The sequence below is a fragment of the Anolis carolinensis genome, unplaced genomic scaffold (assembly GCF_035594765.1).
Source record: "Anolis carolinensis isolate JA03-04 unplaced genomic scaffold, rAnoCar3.1.pri scaffold_8, whole genome shotgun sequence".
Taxonomy (NCBI): domain Eukaryota; kingdom Metazoa; phylum Chordata; class Lepidosauria; order Squamata; family Dactyloidae; genus Anolis; species Anolis carolinensis.
The window spans coordinates 5,271,502-5,296,517 of NW_026943819.1; the positions used below are offsets into that span (position 1 = coordinate 5,271,502).

At 42.0% G+C, this 25,016-nt stretch overlaps 1 protein-coding gene across 4 annotated transcripts in view; it reads right to left on the reverse strand.

Annotated features, from left to right (window-relative positions):
- sema4c (semaphorin 4C) overlaps positions 1 to 25,016 on the reverse strand; it is a 113,452-nt gene that overhangs the window by 87,260 nt on the left and 1,176 nt on the right. The window contains exon 2 of one of the 4 annotated variants that reach the window (XM_062961258.1): positions 23,385 to 23,426. The gene's annotated coding sequence lies outside the window, so the exon portion shown is untranslated. Of the gene's footprint in view, positions 1 to 15,299; positions 16,402 to 18,144; positions 19,235 to 21,020; positions 21,240 to 23,384; positions 23,427 to 25,016 lie in introns of those variants that run through there. The other 3 variants (XM_062961256.1, XM_062961259.1, XM_062961257.1) reach the window with 3 other exon arrangements.

The following is a 25,016-nucleotide window of genomic DNA, read 5'->3' on the forward strand; positions in this document are numbered from 1 at the left end:
TGACACACCGCATCCAAAAATAACAACAACGACAGTCATGCAGAGTCTAGGCTCACAATGTTGCTTTAAATGTATAAAGTACTACAGAAAAAGCAAACTCTGCAGGAACATTATTTTTCATTGACAATAAATGAAATCCACAGACATCAGAAGAGCTGCAAGGCCAAGAACAAGCCACGAGAGTAAAGACACAGATCCATGCAGAGGAAAAGTGTTCTTATCATACATCAAGGGAACCACTGACCAAAAAGGGAAGCTGATGAAGAAAAATAACCTACAAACTATCTACAGATCCACAAAGAAAATCCAAACAATGCTACATTCAGTGAAGGACAAGAGGGATCCAATCACCTCTGCAGGACTTTACTGTATACGATGCAGCTTTGGACAAGTCTGCATTGGGTTCACCAAATGCAGCACCCTAACAAAAATCAAGGAACATGAAAGGCGCTATAGACTAACTCAACCAGAGAAGTCAGCCATAGCATAGATGTGGGCAAAATGTCAGGAGAGAATGCTTCTGGAACATAGCCATACAGCCCGGAAAACACACAACCACCCTGTGATTCCGGCCATGAAAGCCTTCGACAATTGTCAAGTATATACTCAAGTATAAGCCGATCCAAATATAAGCCGAGGCACCTAATTTTACCACAAAAAAACTGGGAAAACATTGACTCCAGTATAAGCCGCGATATCAATAAAATTACATTAACTGAGGCATCAGTCGTTTAAATGTTTTGAATCTTTACATTAAACTGTAATTTAAGATATGACTGTTTAACTTTGATTAAATTATTATTTTCATCTTCTTCAATGTAAATGTGCTTGTGTGTCCTTTTAATAATCACGGAGTGAAATGATAAATGTAATAATAATGCAGTAAAAATAAATGTAATAATAAATAGAGTAAAATAATAAATGTATTAATACAGTAGAGTCTCACTTATCCAACATAAACGGGCCGGCAGAACGTTGGATAAGTGAATATGTTGGATAATAAGGAGGGATTAAAGAAAAGCCTATTAAACATCAAATTACGTCATGATTTTACAAATTAAGCACCAAAACATCATGTTATACAACAAATTTGACAGAAAAAGTATTTCAATATTCACTAATGCTATGTAGTAATTACTGTATTTACGAATTTAGCACCAAAATATTACAATGTATTGAAAACATTGACTACAAAATGTGTTGGATAATCCAGAACATTGGATAAGCGAATGTTGGGTAAGTGAGACTTTACTGTAATAATAAAACAGAGTAAAATAAATGTAAAAGTAACAAAAATAATAGAGTAAAATAATAAATGTAATAATAATAATTAATAGAGTAAAATAATAAATGTAACAATACCAATAATAATAGAGAAAAATAATAAATATACCATATACACTTGAGTATAAGCCGACCTGAATATAAGCCCACCAGGACCCTCACCCGAGTATAAGCCGAGGAGATTTTTTTTTTCAGTCCTAAAAAAGGGCTGAAAAACTAGGCTTATACTCGAGTATATACAGTACAGTAGTCTCACTTATCCAACATAAACGGGCCAGCTGAAGCTTGGATAAGCTAATATCTTGGATAATAAGGAGGGATTAAGGAAAAGCCTATTAAACATCAAATTAGGTTATGATTTTAGAAATTAAGCACCAAAATTTCGTGTTATACAACAAATTTTACAGAAAAAGTAGTTCAATATGCAGTAATGTTATGTTGTAATTACTGTATTTACGAATTTAGCACCAAAATATCACAATATATTGAAAACATTGACTACAAAAATGCCTTGGATTATCCAGAAGCTTGGATAAACGAGGCTTGGATAAGTGAGACTCTACTGTACTTGAGTATAAGCCGACCTGAATATAAGCCCACCAGGACCCTCACCCGACTATAAGCCGAGGAGGTGTTTTTTTTTTCAGTCCTAAAAAAGGGCTGAAAAACTAGGTTTATACTCAAGTATATACAGTATTTTGGATTTCAGAATTCCAGATATGGGATGCCCAGTGTATGCATCTCTCCATTCTACCTCTTTCTCTTACAATACTTTTATTTTCTAAGTCCTAAATATTGGAATCTCTCCTCATAACTGAGTTATTCCAGTCCGCTGGTTCTAAACGCACATTTACCAATGAATTTATAGCCAGGCATTACATTCCTAGCAGCTTTATTTCTGATTTCCCTCTGTTTGAGAAAGACTCTGGCTGGGAGATGCTACTCAATTTGTAGGCAGTTTGACACGGGAGCGGGTTTTCCACCATTTTCTCAGAAGATGGGTCGGTCCTCAGGGCCCACTTCCGACCCATCATTCAAGGCACCGCTTCAGGAGGTGCATCTTTCACCGTTCAGGGGCCGAAGCAATGGGTTTTATGTGCAAAGCCCTCCCAGACTGAAAACACCGCAAGATCCACAGCTGCCAGTCGGGTGCAATCGACTGGAGAGCGAACAATGTCCAAACCGGCGACGGAGCACCCCATCAGCATTCACGGGAGCACATCTCGGAGACGCGTGTGCGGACGGCGCGGAGGGGAGGGGGAGAGCGTTTCCCGACCCTGGCAAGTGCAAGGCTGGTGGGATGAGCAGCTGCAATTGTTTTCCATTAAGGGAAACAGGAAGCGCGCTCCTCGCCCAAGGTCCCCGGAGGAGGCTGAGTTCATGGCAAAAAGATGAATATAAATGGATTTCCGGAAAGAGGAAACCGCAGGGCAGTTCCTCGGGAAGGCCACCCGGCCAAGCCGTGCTGCTAGGTTGCCCAAAAGGAGAGGCCAGGCCTTCCCGTCTTCCTTTTCCCCATCAAGGGAGGCAAGATGCTACAACCTGACAATAGGATGATCAACTAGCCAGGATGCAGAACTAGCACAATGTATTTCAGGAAGGAGAAATGTATGGTATTACTCATAGGAAGAAGAAATGAAACACACAGATACAGGATGAGTGACACCTGGCTTGGAAACAGCCCATGTCAAAGCGATGATGACAATTATTATTATTATTGTATGACACAGCAAACAAGATAGATATGCTGGTTTCGTTTCACAAAATCACAAGTCAAACACTTCCCAAGTGTCTAGGACTGTGTGATGTATTATTATTATTATTATTATTATTATTATTATTATTATTATTATTATTTTGTTGTATGACACAGCAAACAAGATAGATATGCTGTATTTCGTATCACAAAATCACAAGTCGAACACTTCCCAAGTGTCTAGGACTGTGTGATGTATTATTATTATTATTATTATTATTATTATTATTATTTTATTATATGACACAGCAAACAAGATAGATATGCTGGATTTCGTTTCACAAAATCACAAGTGGAACACTTCCCAAGTGTGTAGGACTGTGTGATTTATTATTATTATTTTATTGTATGACACAGCAAACAAGATAGATATGCTGGATTTCGTTTCACAAAATCACAAGTCGAACACTTCCCAAGTGTGTAGGACTGTGTGATTTATTATTATTTTATTGTATGACACAGCAAACATGATAGATATGCTGGATTTCGTTTCACAAAATCACAAGTTGAACACTTCCCAAGTGTCTAGGACTGTGTGATTTATTATTATTATTATTATTATTATTATTATTATTATTATTATTTTCGGATGATGCGCGCAGATCCCAGTAGGGTGGCCTACTGGGACCACCGGGGCCACCTGCACTAGTTTCTGCCAAAGTCTTAGAAGATTATTATTATTATTATTATTATTATTATTATTATTATTATTATTATTATTATTATATTATGTTGTCCTGGGAGTTATAGTTTCCCAAGATCCATGCCCTTTTCTGGATGCATCTGCACTGGAGAATAAGGGCAGTCGGGACCCATTTTAAATGCCATTATTATTATTATCATTATTATTATTTATTTCCAACATTTCTACCCCGCCCTTCTCACCCAAAGGTGGCAACAATTCGATGCCAACACATAATTAAAATCGTAACAGTATAGAAAACCCATTACAAACAACTAATACAGTATAAAATATAAAACATACGGTTAAAATCCATTCATTCAATATCCTCGTGCTTTAGCCATACATCAGTCCGGGTCGTTTTTGTCATTTATATATTATTATTATTATTATTATTATTATTATTATTATTATTATTATTTCATGTCTCCATGCTGTATAGTCCAGGGAGTCATAATTTTCCAAGGTCCATACCCTTCTCTTGGTGTATTTACACTATGGAATGAATGCCTTTGCACCCCACTTTAAATGCCATGGCTCCATCCAATGGAGTCCTCCTGGAAGTTATGATTTCCCAATGTCCATGCCCTTCTCTGGGTGCATCTACACTGTGGAATGAATGCAGTTGGACCTCTTGGTGTATTTATACTATGGAATGAATGCCTTTGCACCCCATTTTAAATGCCATGGCTCCATGTAATAGAGTCCTCTTGGGAGTTATAGTTTCCCGATGTCCATGTCCTTCTCTGGGTGCATCTACACTGTGGAATGAATGCAGTTGGACCTTACTTTAAATGAGATGGAAGAATCGAAAACCAGTACTGGACAAGGGGAAAAGCAAAGCAACACAATCAGTGCCCAGAGCATGTGCAGACAGCCCATCCACTAAACTGGGGCAGGGCAGAAACGCTTCCAGATCCAAACAAGCAACGAAGGTCTCGGCTCTCTTTCAGCTTGATATCTTTTCCAGAAACCTCCCTCTCAACACTCCAGGATACGGGTGGGTTTGGAAGCCTTATGTTGCTGCTAATTTATGCACACTTAAAAATAGCTCATTGCCTAGTATTCACAGCTGTCTGAAAATTAGGCTTTAGTTGTAAAAAACAACAACAAGCAAACAAACATGAAAACTGAAATAAAAAAGCGGAGGTCGGGACAAAGAAGTGGCACGCATTCAATCACTTATCTTTCAGATCAGTCCCACTCGAATCCTTTTCTCTTTTGGCTCCTGAGATACACAAACAAGATCCGACACTAAGAAAACTTCGTTCGGTTCATCTCTATCTGCCTCCAGGAAACACTAAGGAAAGACTCGTGGAAAAATATTGAACACATCAACATGTTTCATGCAATTTATTTGGAAATAAGATGGTGTTTTCGGGTCCCACTATAGTTCTTCCTTAAGACAGCAAACCCAGGATGAGGCGGCTCTATGGCCAATTACTGCGGTTGTGAATGATCGCTCTGCTCATTGTGCACACATTTATGCTTTCACCTACATGGCCACAAATTATTATTGTTGGCACTTTACACAATGACGTTTCCCCCCTGTCTACACAAAAAAATAACTATATGCCAACAAAAGATAACATTTCCTGCAAAGGGACTCTTAATTCACGGAAGGATATACTGAACAACAGTCACTAATAAGGTTGCCGAAACGAGACTATCCCACGACAGGTGATATAATAATGGCAGTGTTGTTAAATATGGAGTTGCATAGAGTATGCCATTCACATAAAAACCAAGGCTAACAAATAGGGAACACATAAACAGCTGTAGACATTTGCGGTTTTGACTGATCTGATTCAAAATATTCTCTCTAGGAATCTCTAAGTCCTCCAGTGTGACTCTAGGGCCAACTTTCTCCAGTTGTCCTGGAAAACCTAGAGATTGGACGGAACGAAATAGAAACATGAATTAATCCAATGGCCAATGAAAACTATTTATCTGTCTGCCATCTTTCTGTTAGGATTTTCTGTGCTAGGGAAAACTCCCAAAAATACACAGTAGAGCATCCAAAATACAAAAACCGGACACCTATTGTTGAGCATTCAGCTCACAGTAAGCAGAGCGTGAAGTGTCATGTGGCTGTAAAAGAATTTAGAGCTTAGGAGACAAATATGCAGAGTTCAGTCTTAAAATCACAAAAGGTTTGTTTACAAAAACAATGTCTATATTTCTTGATAGTCAAGAACTGGATCTGCTACTAACTAAGCCCATCTCTTCTAGGGTTGAAAAGGGAAAAATCAACAAGCACTACATCTCTCCTGACACACAAGCAGAGAGAGATCTCAATACACACAGCACACACCAAGAACCCTTTGCTTATCTATCTACCGGTATCTATCCATTCATCCATCCCTTTGGAAGTTGCTGGATGGTCTTGGCTCATCTAGAAGCCCAGCCAATTGGTACAGAACTCAAACCGGGGATTAGTTTTCCTCCTTCTTTGCTCCTTGCTGGAGAAGAATTGAATTAGACAAATTGGGCACTTGGCACCGGCTCCTCCAATGCCTGTCCTTGCAAGTGAAGGAGTCACGGCACTTTGGTGCCATCGCCGCGTCCAAAAAAGCGGACAGAGCAGGCAGGCAGCAGATGGAGGGCTCCCCTTTCCCAGGAGGGCTGCCAAAAAGCAAACGCCAGGCATTTGTGTCAATGCCTGGCTACAGAAGTGAGCAAAAGGAAGGCAGTTAGTTGACAAATGGGTTACCACATTTGCTAGCATTAGCGAGACGCAGGACCCCTGTGAAAAGGAGGAAATGAAAATGTGCTTCTAGCTCTGAGAATGTCTAGGTTTTCCAGAAGAATGGTTCCCAACCTGTGGTCCGTGGACCACCAGTGGTCCCCAAGAACTAAAACATGGTCTTCGGCCTCACCGTTACTACACCGTTGCAACAAGAGTGACCGGTCTCGCAAAACCAAGGCAATGGGAAAGTCGGGAGGGGAGAGGCTGACGCACAAAAAGCACAACAACAAGCCTCCTGGCTGCTGCTTCTCCTCCTCCTCCCTCCGCCTGAGTGGAGCCCTTCCATGTGGTGAATGAAAGCGGAGGCGCCTTGGTGTCTTCGTTTTTAGGCCTGTTCCTGCGATTATTTGGGGTGCTGATTCAGAAAATTACATTGGATAAACCACATCAGCTCTAGATTATTAAATATGGTTTTCTGCAGGTGAGCAGATGACGACTACTGGGTGGTATATGTTCTGTATCAGAAATTAGAGCTGATGTGGTCTATACAATGCAATCTTCTGAATCAGCACTCCAAAAAACCAAACCGAATCTAAAGTTGAACAAAACTGATTTCTAACCCTTTTGGTACTAATGTTGGAGAGTGAGCCCTGGTCAAAAAAAAAAGTTGGGAACCACTGCTCTATGGTCAATTTTGGTTTGAAGCTAACCAAAGAATCGCCTTGCAAAACCTGAAGAGTCCTAGATTTCACTCCAGAAATCTCTTGATCTTCCACCATGGTTGAAGGAAGTTGACACAATGGAAGGCCTAGAGATTCCTAGAGAAAACACTGTGAATAACACAAGCCAATAAGTATTTTTCATCAGATATGATTTTAGGTCATTCTTATCGAGATTTTTACATTGAATTCAGATCTGTGTTTATTTTTTTCTCTATCACGTGTAGTTTTACTATGAGGTTAATCAAATAATTAATGCATTTACGCACTGATATCAATTAGATTCCATTGTGTAAAGGAAAATAAAGACATATTTAAAATCAGCAAACATATTGATTTAAACTGGGCTCCTATCATTTCTGATGATTACAAAAAGTTTGATTTTGTTGGCTTGTGCAAGCAAATCCACAAAAATCAAAACTGTAAATGTGGAGAGGCGACGATAGTAGTACAGCAGAGTCTCACTTATCCAACATAAATGGGCTGGCAGAACGTTGGATAAGTGAATATGTTGGATAACAAGGAGAGATTAAGAAAAAGCCCATTCAACATCAAATTAGGTTATGATTTTACAAATTAAGCAGCAAAACATCATGTTAGACAACAAATTTTACAGAAAAAGTAGTTCAGTACGCAGTAATGCTACGTAGTAATTACTGTATTTACGAATATAGCAGCAAAATATCATGCTATATTGAAAACATTGACTACAAAAATGCATTGGATAATCCAGAACATTGGATAAGTGAATGTTGGATAAGTGAGACTCTACTGTAGTCCTGTATTCATTTCTATCCCACCTTTCTCGCCCAAAATGGGACTTGAGGCAAGTAACAATGAAGCTAAATACAATACAAATTAAATACAATACAAAGGTATCAACAATATAGGAGACTTTTTAAAATAATCATTGATAAATATTCAAAACATAAAGACTACATACAGCGCTGCATGGTATTGAGAGCCCACCTCAACCACTTGTGCCCTAGTTTGAAAGGTAAGCGGCGTCTGCAATAAATCACGAAATATCTTCCAAGCTCAGACAGGATATGGTGCCTTCTGGGCATTTAGGCCTGAGAAGACATGACTCATTGTAAAAGACCATTATGCCCAGTGAAGTGGAAGACCACATTACAACTGGAGTGACTCACTCGAAGGAGGAGTTGGCTTCGAGTTGGTAAAACCTGAGCCTGGCTGTTAATAATAATAGGGTTGTCGGAGGTTTCTCGTTTACAGGGTCGCCCCAAGTCAGAGCTAACTTGATGGTGCATAACACAATTATGTTGCGGCTCCTGCTCTTTTGATTTTTGGCCCCATCCATCAATGGGCTCCTGAACCATTCCAAAACGGAGTCACACACTTTATGAACACTTTCTCCTTCCAACGTACTTCCTGCCTGTTGCAGCTGGGATTTGTAGGTTGGTGAAGAAGACTATATAACACAATATCTCCTAGGATTGCACAATGTTGAGCCCATTGGAGGGAGGGCCATTCATGTCTCCTGAGTTGCGGGAGCTACAGCTGTTTGTGGAGGCAGGAGCTTGTCTGTGTTAGGTGACACTCCAGCCACATACATACACACATATTTCCACTTTTATTATGTGTATAGATAATAATCATCATCCATATTATCATCATCCATGGTAGCATTCAGAAAGAGCTTGAAAACCTGGCTCTTCACTCAGGCCTTTGGATAAAGATTGCTCATCCCCATAACAATCCTGTATCTGTGACCATTTTTGTACCGGTTTGTGCTCCATGCAGTCACGCCAATGGCCACATGACCTTGGAGGTGTCTACGGACAACGCCGGTTCTTCGGTTTAGAAATGGAGATGAGCACCAACCCCCAGAGTCAGACATGACTGGACTTAACATCAGGGGAAACCTTTACCTTTTACCTTTGCACTTTTTACCTTTGTCAACTTGTACTAGACACAGAGTCTACTCCCATCCCAAGAATTTGCAGCACTTTATCAGTCACCTCGTGTTTACAATATTTATATGGTGCACCTTACCCAGTCTACTTTTACAACCTCTCCATTTTAATCCATGTTTTTATCAGTTTTTGTCATTTGTTTTTTATTGGGTAATGTTTAAATTTTTATAATTGTGCATGTCTCTTGTCTATTGTTGTGTTTTATATTGTTATTGTTTTTATTTGGGCTTGGCCCCATGTAAGCCACCCTGAGTCCCCTTTGGGGAAATAGAGGTGGGGTATAAAAATAAAGTTATTATTATTATTATTATTATTATTATTATTATTATTATTACTGTATGACACAGCAAACAAGATTGATATGCTGGATTTTGTTTCACAAAATCACAAGTCGAACACTTCCCAAGTGTCTAGGACTGTGTGATGTATTTTCGGATGATGCGCGCAGATCCCAGTAGGGTGGCCTTTTGCAGCTGGCAGATCGTAATTTTGTCAATGCCTATTGCTTCCAAATGCTGGCTGAGATCTTTTGGCACGGCACCCAGTGTGCCCATCACCACCGGGACCACCTGCACTGGTTTCTGCCAAAGTCTTTGCAGTTCAATCTTGAGGTCCTGATAGCAGCTGAGTTTTTCCTGTTGTTTTTCGTCAATGCGACTGTCAGCTGGGATGGCGACATCAATGATCCAAACCTTTTTCTTTTCCACAACTGTGATGTCTGGTGTGTTGTGTTCCAGAACTTTGTCAGTCTGGTTTCGGAAGTCCCACAGTATCTTTGCGTGCTCATTCTCCAATACTTTTGCAGGTTTGTGATCCCACCAGTTTTTTGCTGCTGGGAGGTGGTACTTGAGGCATAAGTTCCAATGAATCATTTGGGCCACATAGTTGTGCCTCTGTTTGTAGTCTGTCTGTGCGATTTTCTTACAGCAGCTGAGGATATGATCAATGGTTTCGTCAGTTTCCTTGCACAGTCTGCATTTTAGGTCATCAGCTGATTTTTCGATCTTGTCCTTAATTGCCTTTGTTCTGATGTCTTGCTCCTGGGCTGCAAGGATCAGGCCTTCTGTCTCCTTCTTCAGGGTCCCATTCGTGAGCCAGAGCCAGGTCTTCTCCTTGTCAGCTTTTCCTTCAATTTTGTCAAGGAACTTTCCATGCAATGTTTTGTTGTGCCAGCTGTCAGCTCTAGTTTGTAGTTTTCTTGTACTGGATTTTTGTCTGCTGTGCTTTATTAATTATTATTATTAATATTATTATCACATCAAAATTCGTAATTAAGGCCTCCAAACCTCTCTTTGACTTACATATGAGATTGACTTATACATGAGCGTCTATGGCATGTATGTTTGGACCCCCAAGGTGGGCCAATAGAGATCGGCATGAATAGTTTTGGTCCCCCATCTGCCACCATCCCTTGCTCTCAAGCCTTACGGGACCTGGAATCCAAAATTACTATAGGATACTGAGTCTCGGAAACGCCGTACAAACAACGCGGCAGGCAACACTTTTGTCAAGCTGTCAGGAACCCCCTACTAATGCGACTATCCGCCGGTGATACACTAAGGACCACTTCGCACCATCGCCAGCGGCACCTTGAGCGTGCGAATGAAGGCACCATCACAAGTCGAATGGCGCAGACAGACAGGGCTTCCTCACCTCTCCGGCAAAGGAGTCTGTTCCTCCATCTGTTGCCTAGCGTGGGATTACCAAGCGGTGAGAAATCGAGGCTTGCACGTGCAAAGAAGAAGAAGAGGAGGAGGAGGCAGCATCAAAGCTGTCAGGCGATACCTTCTTCTGGGGCTGGTTCCGCAAGCAAAAGGTTGTACAAGCACTCGAATTAATGCCGACCTCCCTCCACCCGGCTCCGGAGGAGGGAGCCTATTCCTTGCTGGGGCCTCTTACTAATGCAAATACATTTAGGTATGTCTCAATTACACACTAACCCATCCTGCTTTCGCATGCAAATACATTCCGCTGCTACAGTTAGATAGCACCTTGCATCTGCAAACACTTAGAGCAGCCTCAGAAGGAAAGAACAAGATGGACCGGCATCCACACAAAACTGGACTCTCTGCTCAGCTTCTGTTGCACAGAATGGAATGACTGATCCACTCAGCCTGGCAAAGGTAAAAGGTAAAGGTTTCCCCTGACGTTAAGTCCAGTCGTAACCGACTCTGGGGGGTTGGTGCTCATCTCCATTTCTAAGCTGAAGAGCCGGCATTGTCCATAGACACCTCCAAGATCATGTGGCCATTGACATGACTGCATAGAGCGCCGTTACCTTCCCATTGGAGCGGTACCTACTGATCTACTCACATTTGCATGTTTTCGAACTGCTAGGTTGGCAGAATCTAGGGCTAACAGCAGGAGCTCACCCCACTTCCCTGATTCGAACTCTCGATCTTTTGATCAGCAAGTTCAGGAGCTCAGTGGTTTAACCTGCCGTGCCACCGGGGGCTCCTAATATAGACAATAAAGCACTTGAAATGGTGAAATATTGTCTATACTTTGATTCAATTACTTACCAAAGCAAAGGTTGCAATCAAGAAACTGGAACTAGTTTAAGAGCAACTATATAAGAAGTGGCAACAATATACAGTAGAGTTTCACTTATTCAACATAAACGGGCCGGCAGAACATTGGATACGCGAATATGTTGGATAATAAGGAGAGATTAAGGAGAAGCCTATTAAACATCAAATTAGGTTATGATTTTACAAATTAAGCACCAAAACATCATGTTATACAACAAATTTGAACCTGGGACCTTTTGGTTCACAAGTTCAGCAGCTCAGTGCTTTAACACACTGTGTCACCTGGGGCAAAGGAAGACTCCAAAAGCAAGGAAAATGCTTGTCTTCCTCCAGCTCCAATAGGCCAAACTTCAACTGACTCAAACAACATCCATCTTTTACCACAAAAACCTTTTACTAAAATAAATCTGTTTTAGATGCCAAGATATCACAAGATTCAGATAATCTTGGAGAAGAAAGGGAGAGATGCATCTAGTCCAAGGTTGTTGTATGTTTTCCTGGCTGTATGGCCATGTTCCAAAAGTATTCTCTCCTGACGTTTTGCCCACATCTATGGCAGGAATCCTCAGAGGTTGTGGATGATGCCTGCCATAGATGTGGGCGAAACGTCAGGAGAGAATACTTCTGGAGCATGGCCAAACAGCCAGGAAAACATACAACAACCCTGTGATCCCGGCCATGAAAGCCTTCCACAACACATCTAGTCCAACTCACTGCTCTGCAAGAATACACAACTGAAGGACTTTGAAAGATGCCCATCCAACTTCTGGTTTTATAGTTGTGCGCCTTTAGGTCATTTCTGATGTATGGCAACCTTAAGTTGAACACACAATGGGGTTTGCTTGGCAAGGTTTGTTCAGAAGGTGTTTGGCCTCCTTTTGAGACACCCAAGTCGGTTTCATGGCTCAGCAAGGATTCGAATCCTGGTCTCCAGAGACAAAATCCAACACCCAGATCAGTCCATCACATTGGCTTCAGATAATCTCTGGTTAAAAGAAATCTAAAAGAGTCCGCCGCCCTTCAGGTTTGCTCCATTTTGTACATGATTCAGGCATTTAAAGATGACAATTGTGTCCACTCACAGCCTTGCCTCCTCCAAGCGAAACACACCCTAAATTGTTGAACTACTCCTCCACTTACCAGGTCTTTTTGGTTCTGCTGGAAAAGGCTAAAAGGGCAACTCCTTTGGCAACTGCAACAACATGAGAGAACCTTTCCCCAACTTACAACTCACATCATTCTCAGAATGGCAGAGATGATAGAGGCTACTGTCCAACACATGTACAAGGTGGCCAAAAGAAGTAATTTCTGCAAGTGTTGACATTTTCCCAGGTTATTTTGCTTTTTGTAGTGCAGGAAGCTATTTCTTAATGTTATTTCTGTCTACTGGACAATATTTTCTGTTAAAGTACTAATGGGTTGCTGTGAGTTGTCTGGACTGTATTGCCATGTTCCAGAAGCATTCTCTCCTGACATTTCAGCCACATCTATGGCAGGCATCCTCACAGGTTGTGAAGTCTGTTGGAAACTAGGCAAGTGGGTTTTATATATCTGTGGGAGAAAGAACTTTTGTCTGTTGGAGGCAAGTGTGAATGTTGAAATTGGCCTGCTTGATTAGCACTGAATGGCCTTGCAGTTTCAAAGCCTGGCACTGCTTCCTGCCTGAAGGAATCTTTTATTAGGAGGTGTTAGCTGGCCCTGACTGTTTCATGTCTGGAAAGAACTTTCATCTGTTGGAGGCAAGTGTGAATGTTGAAATTGGCCTGCTTGATAGCACTGAATGGCCTTCCAGCTTCAAAGCCTGGTGCTGCATCCTGCCTGAAGGAATCTTTTGTTAGGATGTGTTAGCTGGCCCTGACTGTTTCATGTCTGTTTTCTGCAACATTGACACTTTCCTCCAGCAGACAAGAGTTCTTCCTCCCGCCCTGGACATTATTCCACAGATATATAAACCTCACTTGCCTAGTTTCCAACAGACCTCACAACCTCTGAGGATGCCTGCCATAGATGCGGGTGAAACGTCAGGAGAGAATGCTTCTGGAACATGGCAAGGCAGCCAGAAAAACTCTCAGCAACCCAGTGATTCTGACTATGAAAGTCTTCGACAACACAAAGAACGAATGATTAGGAACCCCTTTCTGCTTCAATAACAGAGGCACACACCTGTAGGACTCATCCTTCTTGAAACCCACTTTTTCAAAAGTGAAAATAATATGCTGGAAAGAAGAGCCATTATGTTATAATGGCATGGGGAAACCCAGGCCTCCAAATCAGCAGCCCTCCTCACTCCAAACCTATCCTCCCAGATGACCTACCCACACATACATATTCTTTATGATGCATTTTGGCCTTTATTTATTGCCAGTATTGTCCCATTCAATTAAATGTAGTACTAATACAATCTGAAGCAGGATCATTAAATCAATAAAAATACAGAACCGTATTAAACCCAACTGGACTTAAACCAATGCAGCAAAGCACAATCTATATATATATAAATGAGTGATGGCATCACGGTGACCAACAAAACAACAAAACTACAGGCCCCCCACCTGGAAATTTGACAACACAACCCATCATCCACGCCTCTAGGTTGATACAACAAAAAGAAAAGAAAAGTCCTAACTAGAGGGAAAGGAATAATTGTTTTTATCCAATTGCTGCCAGTTAGAGGACTAACCTCTGCCCACTTGGTCTCCTAGCAACCCACTCAGCCCAGTGGACAGGCCGAGTTAGGCCTCACTTAGGCCTCTTCCACAGATTATCTAATTTGCACTGGATTATATGGCAGTGTAGACTCAATGCCCTTCCACACAACTATATAACCCATTTATAATGGACTTAATGCCAGGGGAAAACCTTTACCTTTTACCTTAACTACCACCAATTCCTCAATACTTTATTTCCCATACCACCATACTTTGCCACAGCAACGTGTGGCCGGGCACAGCTAGTCTATCTATACACATAATAAAAGTGTGTGTGTATGTGGCACGGGTGTCCATTTACACAGGCAGGCTCCCGCCTCCACAAACAGCTACAACTTGTGCCGGAGGAACTGCTGACCGAAAAGTCGGCAGTTAGAATCCGGGGAGTAGGGTGAGCTTTCGTCCGTCAGCTACAGCTTCCATGTGGGGACATGAGAGACGCCTCCCACAGGATGATATGTAAAATATCCAGGCATCCCCTGGGACAGCCAATTCTCTCATATTGGAATCGGCTTGCAGTTTCTCAAGTTGCTCCTGACACATACACAAAAAACAACATCATCCCAAATCTATCTCCAAAATATACATCTCAGGAGTCAATGGGATGGATGCATGGGAGTCCGACACTTATGGGGTTTCAACCTGACATAACTCTGCAATGCAAATGCGCCCTGACTCAACGCTGCATCACAGAGCGAAGAGCAATTACCACCCTTCTCCCAGCTGCTCCATTACGGCTTGACTCACTTGCTTTGAGCCACCCGGGAGCGCTTTGCTCTGCTGCTGCCCTTCCTGTCACGCAGCCCCTTCTCGCTGCTGGAGGCAGATCTGTCATCTGGAGATGAGCAGATTCCATCCAGAGCGGGGTTGCTGGCTCCTGTCTGTGAACCAGGGCTCCAGCTCTCCCAACTTACCCTCCCCGGCACATCTCTCCCACCCAAAAAATTGGCCACCAGCTTCAAAGCCTCCGAAATCAGAGAGGAAACCACTCACACACAGATGTCGTGCTGAGTTGGCTGCGGAACGGGAGGAACCAAGATACGGTGATGGTGAGGATGAAGTGCCTCCTCCTCTTCGTCCGTCTTCCGGTACTTGGCACGCGACCCTTTGTGTGTTTAAATTAGAACCACTTCTAGAGGCCACGTGGCCACTCCACCCCAAAGACCGAAGCAAGATGAAAGGGCTCTCCGGAGATCAAGGGGGAGAAAAGCAGGGCTGCGGCTCCTCTTCCCCAAATTGTATCCGACTCGCTTCTCAGATCTTGGCTCCAAAAGGGAAATTTGAACGAAAACAACAGGGAAAGGGCCGGGGAACGAAAGGGCGGAGGGGTGGGTGGGTGCCCCCTGGCGACGAGGAATATGCAGATGTTTCCCTGCTCCCAAAATCGGCCGCAATCTAACACTGGTGATGGGACACAGAAGGGTGTGCAAGATCTACCAAATACACGTATGCTCAATACGCCTGTCCCTTGGCATTTGGCAGAAGGAAATCTTCTCCATCAAAAGTCATCCTGAGCCAGACAGGCTTTGCAAAGCGTCCTGTGGATTCAGAGCAAGGCACAAAAGGGAACGCAATAAAAAAGTAAAGAAGAGAAGCTGTGATGAGTCTTGCCTGCCTCTAGGCTTCGAGGACAAACCAAAACTAGCCTTCCACAAACAGATTCCCTTGCAGATAAGCTGGAATGTGGCTTCTGATGAGTCTTGCCTGCCTCTTTCTCCGTCTCGAGGCTTCGAGGACAAACCAAAACTAGCCTTCTGCAAGCAGATTCCCCTTCCAAATAGGCTGGACTTTGGCTTCTGAGATTGTGAGAGTTGTAGTCCAACACACGTGGCGGGCACTGAACCGAAACTGGTTGAAATGTCATGCGATCCTTGTGCAAGGCAAAGTCCTCGGATCAAACACTGAACTATGATTCTAGAGAATAAGGTTCACACCCCGAAAAGTGTCCCCTTAAGATCGCCGTAAGTCAGAAGAAACCGCTCAAAGGACAACTCTTGTCAAGAAAACTCTTAGGGTCACCGTAATTTGGAAATGGCTTGAAGACAGCAACAACAACAACATTATTATTAATAATAATAATATTACTATATAATGATATAGTACAATATAGTAATTTAATACATATATTGTGCTATGCTAATAATATATTGTATGTACATTTGATTTGTAAGCCACTCTGAGTCCCCTCTGGGGTGAGAAGAGCAGGATATAAATATAGTAAATAAACAAACAAACAAACAAACATGTTGTTGAAGGCTTTCAAGGCCAGAATCACTGGGTTGCAGTGGGTTTTCCAAGTTGTATGATCATGTTCCAGAAGTTCCTGACGTTTGGAAAGTATGGCCATGCTCTTGATGTTTTACCCACATTGAATAGCCTTGCAGCTTCAAAGCCTGGCTTGCTTCCTGCCAGGCTTTGAAGCTGCAAGGCCATTCAATGCTAATCAAGCTGTCCAATTGCAACATTCATACTTGCCTCAAACAGACAAGAGTTCTTTCTCCCACCCTGGACATTATTCCAGATATATAAACCCCACTTGCCTAGTTTCCAACAGAACTCACAACCTCTGAGGATGCCTTCCATAAATGTGGGCAAAACGTCAGAAGAGACTGCTTCTCAAAAATGACCATACAGTCCGGAAAACTCGCAGCAACCCAACAACAATGAACTCCAATATATCCAGACCACAGGGGCACTTAATCTCACCCAGTGTTCATTCAAATGAGAGGAAGATGAAAAGCTGGAGAGAAATGAAAAATGTCGGAAGAATTGGAGCAAGATAAAGCCTTTCTTCCTTGCTTAGCCAGAAAACACAGAGCACTGACTGTCAACACTGCCATAGCTGTTCATAGTCCATCTCTCAAAGCCAGCTCAGGCTTAACATCTCTATGAATGTCAATGAGGGAAATCACTCCTCACTGCCTCCACGTCTCTAGAAACCACGAGTACAACCAAAAGTTAATAGAAAAACAAGCCTGATGACGCAAACCAACTCGAATTCGTCCGACATCAAGAAATTTTTCAAAGAACCACCAAGAAACAGTAAGGTTCCCAAAATTGCGGAGAGAGATGCCAGAAATCTGTTTGATCACGGCATTATTTATGTCACATCTTGTGGCAATGAGTTCCACAATCCCCCGATGATTAGGAGACAAAAGGTGCATCTACACTGCAGAAATAACGCAATCTGAAGTCACTTTAGAAGTCATGGCTGAATGCCACGGTATCCTGAAAGTCTGGTGAGGCACCAGCACTCTTGGCAAAGAAGGCGAAAGATCTTGCGAAACTACAACTCCCCTGATTCTATAGTACCGAGCTATGAGCCAGTTCAAGTGTTAAAACTGCATTCATTCTATAGTCTGGATGCACCCAAAATCCTTTAATTTCTTAGGCTTGTATATTATCATTGTGGTTTCGAGTTTAATTAATGTGAAAGAGAGATAGAAAGGAAATATTATTTGTCATCCGCACTGCTACTCAAAACACTTCAGGGATAAAATCCACAAATGGTTACATCCACAAATAATTCACATCATTGGGTTGTTGTGTGTTTTCCAGGCTGTATGGCCATGTTCTAGAAGCATTCTCTCCTGACATTTCACCCACATCTACGGTAGGCATCCTCAGAGGTTGTGAGGTATCACAACCTGCTATAGATGTGGGCAAAACATCAGGAGAGAATGCTTCTGGAACATGGCCATACAAACACACAACCACCTTGTGATTCTGGCCATGAAATCCTTCGACAACACAATTCACATCATTGACAAAGAGTTTAGTACAATGACTCCGACCATGAAACAAATATAATATTAATAATAACATGACAAATACATACACACTGCTTCCTGCCAATCTGTTTCCCACTTGGTGGGTCGGTACAAAGTTGCCAACTTCTCGACACCCAACTGCTCCTCTGCCTCAGTGAAGCAGCTCTGAATCAGCTTCGGAGATGTTTCTTGATGCCCCAAAGAGCCTCCTGTTTTCCAGAGGACATTCCATTGCGATTAAAAGGCGCAGGAGCAAACCAGGTCCGGGGTCAGTTGGCAACCCTCTTTTTATTTTTTTGGTCAAAAGCTATGCCACTTGTGTGATCAGATGCCAGAACAGAGGGAAAAAAATCTCTGCCCTTTGTAGAGACTCATAATAAAGAGCTCCATGGCTTCGCTGCCTTTCTTTGTGGGATGTAAACAAGCCCTGGGGATCTGTTTGCGCTCTAGAATTACTTAAGAGCAGGAAGAAAAGAAAGGGGGAAGAAACAGAGGAGGGAGGAGAAAGAATAGAAAGAACAGGGCGGGGGAGAGAATGAAAGGATCCCAGATGGTCATGTGTGTACAAGACTCTCCCTTTTGGAAGATCTTTTGTGCAGGGTCCTGTTTGCAAACTGGGAAGCTCCTCCGGCCATGCCTTCGGTGGGACTGCAACTCCCCAAATCCCCCCGGAAGCAGCCCCTTCCTTAAGAGCAAGCAACACAATCCGACATCATTTCGTATTTTCATTGAGGGTCCATTCCATTCTATTTTAGCGTTCCTATGCTTTAAATTGTCTATTGTATTGACTATGGGTCTCTTATAGTAAGAGAGGGGAAAGCAGCATATAATATCAATATAATAGCAATACCATGACTTCACTTCCCATGATCCACATGGCCAGAGCACAGGGAAAACACCACCTTCCACAAAAACAAAAATAATAATGGGTTGTTGTGAGTTTTCCGGGTTGTTTCCATGTTTCAGAAGCATTCTCTCCTGACATTTCACCCACATCTATGCCAGGCAACCTCGGAGGTTGTGAAGTCTGTTGGGAGGCAAGGGAGATTTATATATCTGTGGAATAATGTTCAGAGTGGGAGAAAGAACCCTTGTCTGTTTGAAGGAAGTATGAATGTTGCCACTGGACATCATGATTAGTATGGAATAGCCTTGCAGCTTCAAAGCCTGGCTGCTTCCTGCCAGGCTTTGAAGCTGCAAGGCTGTTCAATGTGGGCAAAACGTCAGGAGAGAATGCTTCTGGCTGTGAGGTTGTGAGGTCTGTTAGAAAAATAGGCAAGGGAGATTTATATATATGTGGGATGATGTCCAGGGTGGGAGAAAGAACTCTTGTCTGTTTGAAGGAAGTGTGAATGTTGCCACTGGCCAGCTTGATTAGTATGGAATAGCCTTGCATCTTCAAAGTCCGGACGGCTGCTTCCTGCCAGGCTTTGAAGCTGCAAGGCTGTGCAATGCTTCCGGCTGTGAGGTCTGTTGGAAACTAGACAAGGGAGAAAGAACCCTCATCTGTTTGAAGGAAGTGTGAATGTTGCCACTGGCCAGCATGATTAGTATGGAATAGCCTTGCAGCTTCAAAGCCTGGCAGGAAGCAGCCAGGCTTTGAAGCTGCAAGACTATTCAATGTGGGCAAAACGTCAAGAGAGAATGCTTCTGATTGTGAGGTCTGTTGGAAACTAGGCAAAGGAGATTTGTATACAGTAGAGTCTCACTTATCCAACATTCGCTTATCCAACGTTTATGTTTTTGTAGTCAATCTTTACAATACATTGTGATGTTTTGGTGCCAAATTCATAAATACAGTAATTACTACATAACATTGCTGTGTATTGAACTGCTTTTTCTGTCAAATTTGTTGTAAAACATGATGTTTTGGTGTTTAATTTGTAAAATCATAACCTAATTTGATGTTTAACAGGCTTTTCCTTAATCCCTCCTTATTATCCAACTTATGGCCCGTTTGTGTTGGATAAGTGAGACTCTACTGTATCTGTGGAATGATGTCCAGGGTGGGAGAAAAAACCCTTGTCTGTTTGACTGGCTTGATTAATATGGAATAGCCTTGCAGCTTCAAAGCCTGGCTGCTTCCTGCCTGGGGGAATCCTTTGTTGGGTGGGTTGGGGGGAGGTGTTAGCTGGTCCTGATTGGGTCTCCTTTGGGAGAGGGGCAGCCAGAAGAGAAATTTGATCCGGATCAAAACACATTACAAAAAAAAATAGAAAGGAAGAGAGAGGGTGGACTTTCTTTGCACAGCTGCCTCTTTCTCCCTTTCAAAATAAAAACATACAAGAGCGAACAAACCTGTTTGGAGGAAGAGGAGGAGGAGCAGAACAACAAACTTCGGTGCCAAGCTGCAAAAACAAACCCGAAAGGGGGGAAAATAAAGATTGTTTGGACTTTGAAAAGCTATCAAAAGGGAACTGGAACCAAGCAAACCCAAAGGGGGAGAAAACAAGAGGGTTTGGACTTTGAAAAGCTTTGAAAAAAGGACAGTGGAAGCATTGCAAAAGGCAGAGAGAGAGGGTCAGGGAAAGAGGGAAAAGACTCTTTGCAAACCCAAGGCAGATCCACACAAATGAGAGAAATCCTGACCCCAGGCGACCCCATAAAAAAACCCAAAGGAAAGGGGGAAATAGTGGGAAACCCACCGTGCAAATCTCCTCTCCTGCCCTGCAAAAGGAGCCTCATTCTCACTGCATGCAACTCTCTCTCCCAAATGCACCCCAAGGCCTGTTGGGAAAGGGGGCTCCTTTGTTTACATACAAGTGAGGCCCCCTCCCCATTGCAACAAATCCCCTTTGCAAACCCTCTCCTTTGTCTCTGCTCCCCGCAATTCCAAGGCAAAGCTGGGACCAGACAATGGAGAGAAAGACAAGCCACATCCACAATCTCAACAACACACACAATATCCCCCCACACACACACACACCTTTTCCAGGCTTCTTACCTCTTCCAGGTTCCTTCCTCTGTTCAGAATTGTCGGGGGGTTCAAAACAAAACCCAAACCGGATTAAGATCCCAAAGAGAAGAGGGCGCAGGGAGAAAAAACCCTCTGCTCTCCCTTCCAACAAAGAGGGAGAAACTTGGAGCAAAGAGAGAGAGCTCAGGCTCTGCCTCCTCTGCCTCCCTTTCTCTCTCTCTCTCTCCTCCCTCCTTCCTCCTCCTCCTTCCTTCCTGACGTCAAAAGGGGCGGAGCAAGGCGGGGAAAGAGGGGTGGGCTTCAAGGAAGGAGCAAGACCCCCTTTTCTACCCCTAGGCTCAGACAAAAGGACACCCCCCCTCCTTTTGCTCCCCATTAGGATGCATTGGGGCGCGCGGGCTCATTGCCGCTCTCTGCCGGACAGAAAAGGAACTGCGGGTAGGGTTATTATTATATTATTATTATTATTATAGTAGAGTCTCACTTATCCAAGCCTCGCTTATCCAAGCCTCTGGATTATCCAAGCCATTTTTGCAGTCAATGTTTTCAATATATCGTGATATTTTGGTGCTAAATTCGTAAATACAGTAATTACAACATAACATTACTGCGTATTGAACTACTTTTTCTGTCAAATTTGTTGTACAACATGATGTTTTGGTGCTTAATTTGTAAAATCATAACCTAATTTGATGTTTAATAAGCTTTTCCTTAATCTCTCCTTATTATCCAAGATATTCGGAAAAACATCATGTTATACAACAAATTTGACAGAAAAAATAGTTCAATACGCAGTAATGTTATGTTGACCTGACACGAAAAAAAGTAAAATTACATTTAATATATAATATATAATTAATATTATTATATTATATTATTATTTGTATAATATTGTATTCCATTATAATATTATTATAAATATTATATGTATATTCAATATATTATATATTTATAAATTATTATAAATTTTATATATATATATATATATATATATATATATATATATATATATAAATTAGCATCGTATGACACAGCAAACAAGATGTATATGCTGGATTTCGTATCACAAAATCACAAGTCAAACACTTCCCAAGTTTCTAGGACTGTATGATGTAGTTTCGGATTATTATTATTATTATATACTGTACATAGTAAGACACAGCAAACGAGATCTATATGCTGGATTTCATATTACAAATTAACAAATCAAACACTTCCCAAGTGTTTAGGATTGTGTGATGTAGTTCTGGATTATTATTATTAGTATTGTTGCTATTATTATTATTATATACATAGTAGGACACAGCTATCCAGATCTATATGCTGGATTTCATAAAACAAAATCACAAGTTGAACACTTCTCAAGTGTCTAGGACTGTGTGATGTATTTTTGGATGATGCGTACAGATCCTAGTAAGGTGGCCTTCTGCAGTTGACAGATTATTATTAATTATTATTTATTAATAGTAATTATTATTATTAATAATAATTAATAATGATATTAATAATAATTGCTATTATTATTGGAGCCCCCAGTGGCACAGTGTGTTAAAGCGCTGAGATGCTGAACTTCGAAGGTTCGAATCAGGGGAGCGGAGTGAGCACCCGCTATTAGCCCCAGCTTCTGCCAAACTAGCAGTTTGAAAACATGCAAGTGTGAGTAGATCAATAGGTACCACTCCAGAAGAAAGGTAATGGCGCTCCATGCAATCATGCCGGCCACACGACCTAGGAGGTCTCTACGGACAACACCAGCTCTTCGGCTTAGAAATGGAGATGAGCACCAACCCCCAGAGTCGGAAACGATTGGACTTAACATCAGGGGAAAACCTTTACCTTTACCTTAACACTTTTCTCAAAATGCTATTTTGGATTTCTGATTTGATTTGTTTTTTTGTATTTTGGAATAATACACACACTTCATGCGATATATTGGAGACGGCACTCAAGTCGAAACATGACATTCCGTGATGTTTCATAGCCGCTTTATAGACATCGCCCAAAGGTAATTTTATGCGCCATACTGTATTTTAAATAATTTTGAGCATTAAAGAGTTTGAACCATCAGAAAGCAAAGGGATCGCTATCTCAACCACCCAGGTGGACAATTCTGGATTACTCTGAATGCCGGATAAGGGATGCGCAACCTGTAATTTATTACTGACCGCAGCCGGTTTTTTATCTACTTCAACTTCTGGGAGTTTGGTGATTTCTTTTGAAAAGAGAGGAATTTCTCTTACTAACTTTGGTCCTTTCCATTGGGGAGATGGTGCAAGACAGGGGCCTTAACGCATCCGTAGTGGGATTGCATTTGGATTTCCCACCCCAAATAAACGTCTCGACCCAGACATTGCAAGACAATGTGACTCTGAAACGGGGCCGTTTACTCACCGATGCCGGTCTCCTTATCTCTGTCTGATGGAGTTCAAAGTTCTGTCGGGGAAAAGACAAAAAAAAAACAAACGGTGACCTGTGGTTTGAATTTGGAAAGAGACAGACGACTCAGACAGACTTTGTGTCTCGGGGGAACAACCTTAGGTTTAAGACGCTAAGAATCGAGTTTACACACACAAAACCCCCCAATCCTATGGATCCTTAACGTCAACAAAGGTCCTGTAAGGTCAGCTTTTGCGGTCTATTTCATCAGATGCACAGAACTCATCTGACAAACTATGTCCTTTAGGTATTTTCTAGGCTTTTCAGTGCTTCTATGGTATGTTTCCATCAGAAGTTGACCATAAAGTCATGCTGAAGGACCTAATGATGGTGGACATTTCCTAGATTCTGCAACATGACCTCCATATTTGTGAGACCATCACACACAGTTGCTTTTACCCATCTGACAAACTATGTCCTTTAGGTATTTTGTAGATCTTTTCAGTGTTTCTATGGTATGTTTCCATCAGAAGTAGACCATAGAGTCATGCTGAAGGACCTAATAATGGTGAGCATTTCCTAGATTTTCCAACATGACCTCCATATTTGTAAGACCATCACACACAGTTGCTTTTACCCATCTGACAAACTATGTCCTTTAGGTATTTTCTAGACCTTTCAGTGCTTCTATGGTATGTTTCCATCAGAAGTAGACTACAGAGTCATGCTGAAGGACCTGATGATGGTGGACATTTCCTAGATTCTCCAACATGACCTCCGTCCATATTTGTGACACAGTTGCCTTGACTTGTCTGACAAACTATGTCCTTTAGGTATTTCCTAGACCTTTCAGTACTCCTATGGTATGTTTCCATCAGAAGTTGACCATAGAGTCATGCTGAAGGACCTAATGATGGTGGACATTTCCTAGGTTCTCCAACATGACCTCCATCCATATTTGTGAGACCGTCACACACAGTTGCCTTGACTTGTCTGACAAACTATGTCCTTTAGATATTTTCTAGACCTTTTCAGTGCTATGGTATGTTTCTATCCATACTAATGCACCCACTTCAAAATAAAGTTTTAGGTCTGGCATCATTCTTATCATCAACAGTCCATGTCTAAAGCATCTGTCTGGTCTGAGAGTCTAAGAGTCTCTGTTTCTGCATTGAAGTCTCTAAGCATACTGTTCCTACTGAAGACTAAACTGTACTGTTCCTAAAATGGAGTCTGAGTCCTGAACACGCCCAGATCTGGCCTGCAGCTTTTCCCACAACAAAGAGTTAAGGAAAACTGCACACCAATACACACAGATACAATACAGTAAGCAATTTGCATTATACACATAACAAATAAGTAGTGGAGGCTTAAAGAAGGTTGCAATTTCCAACATTAATAGATGTATTTTGTGATGGTATGGTTCAAAGTATGTATTTTATGGTACATATTTTATGGCAATGAGTTACAACTGTGCTTTGCCCTGCATCGCGCCATGAGGAAAGGATGGTAACAAATAAAATCTATTATTATTATCATCATCATCATCGTCATCATCATCATCATTTGAAACACAACAAGATGAGCCCACTGCAAACACTCTGCTGGCTGTTGTATTGGATCACATGTTGGACACTTCCCAAGTGT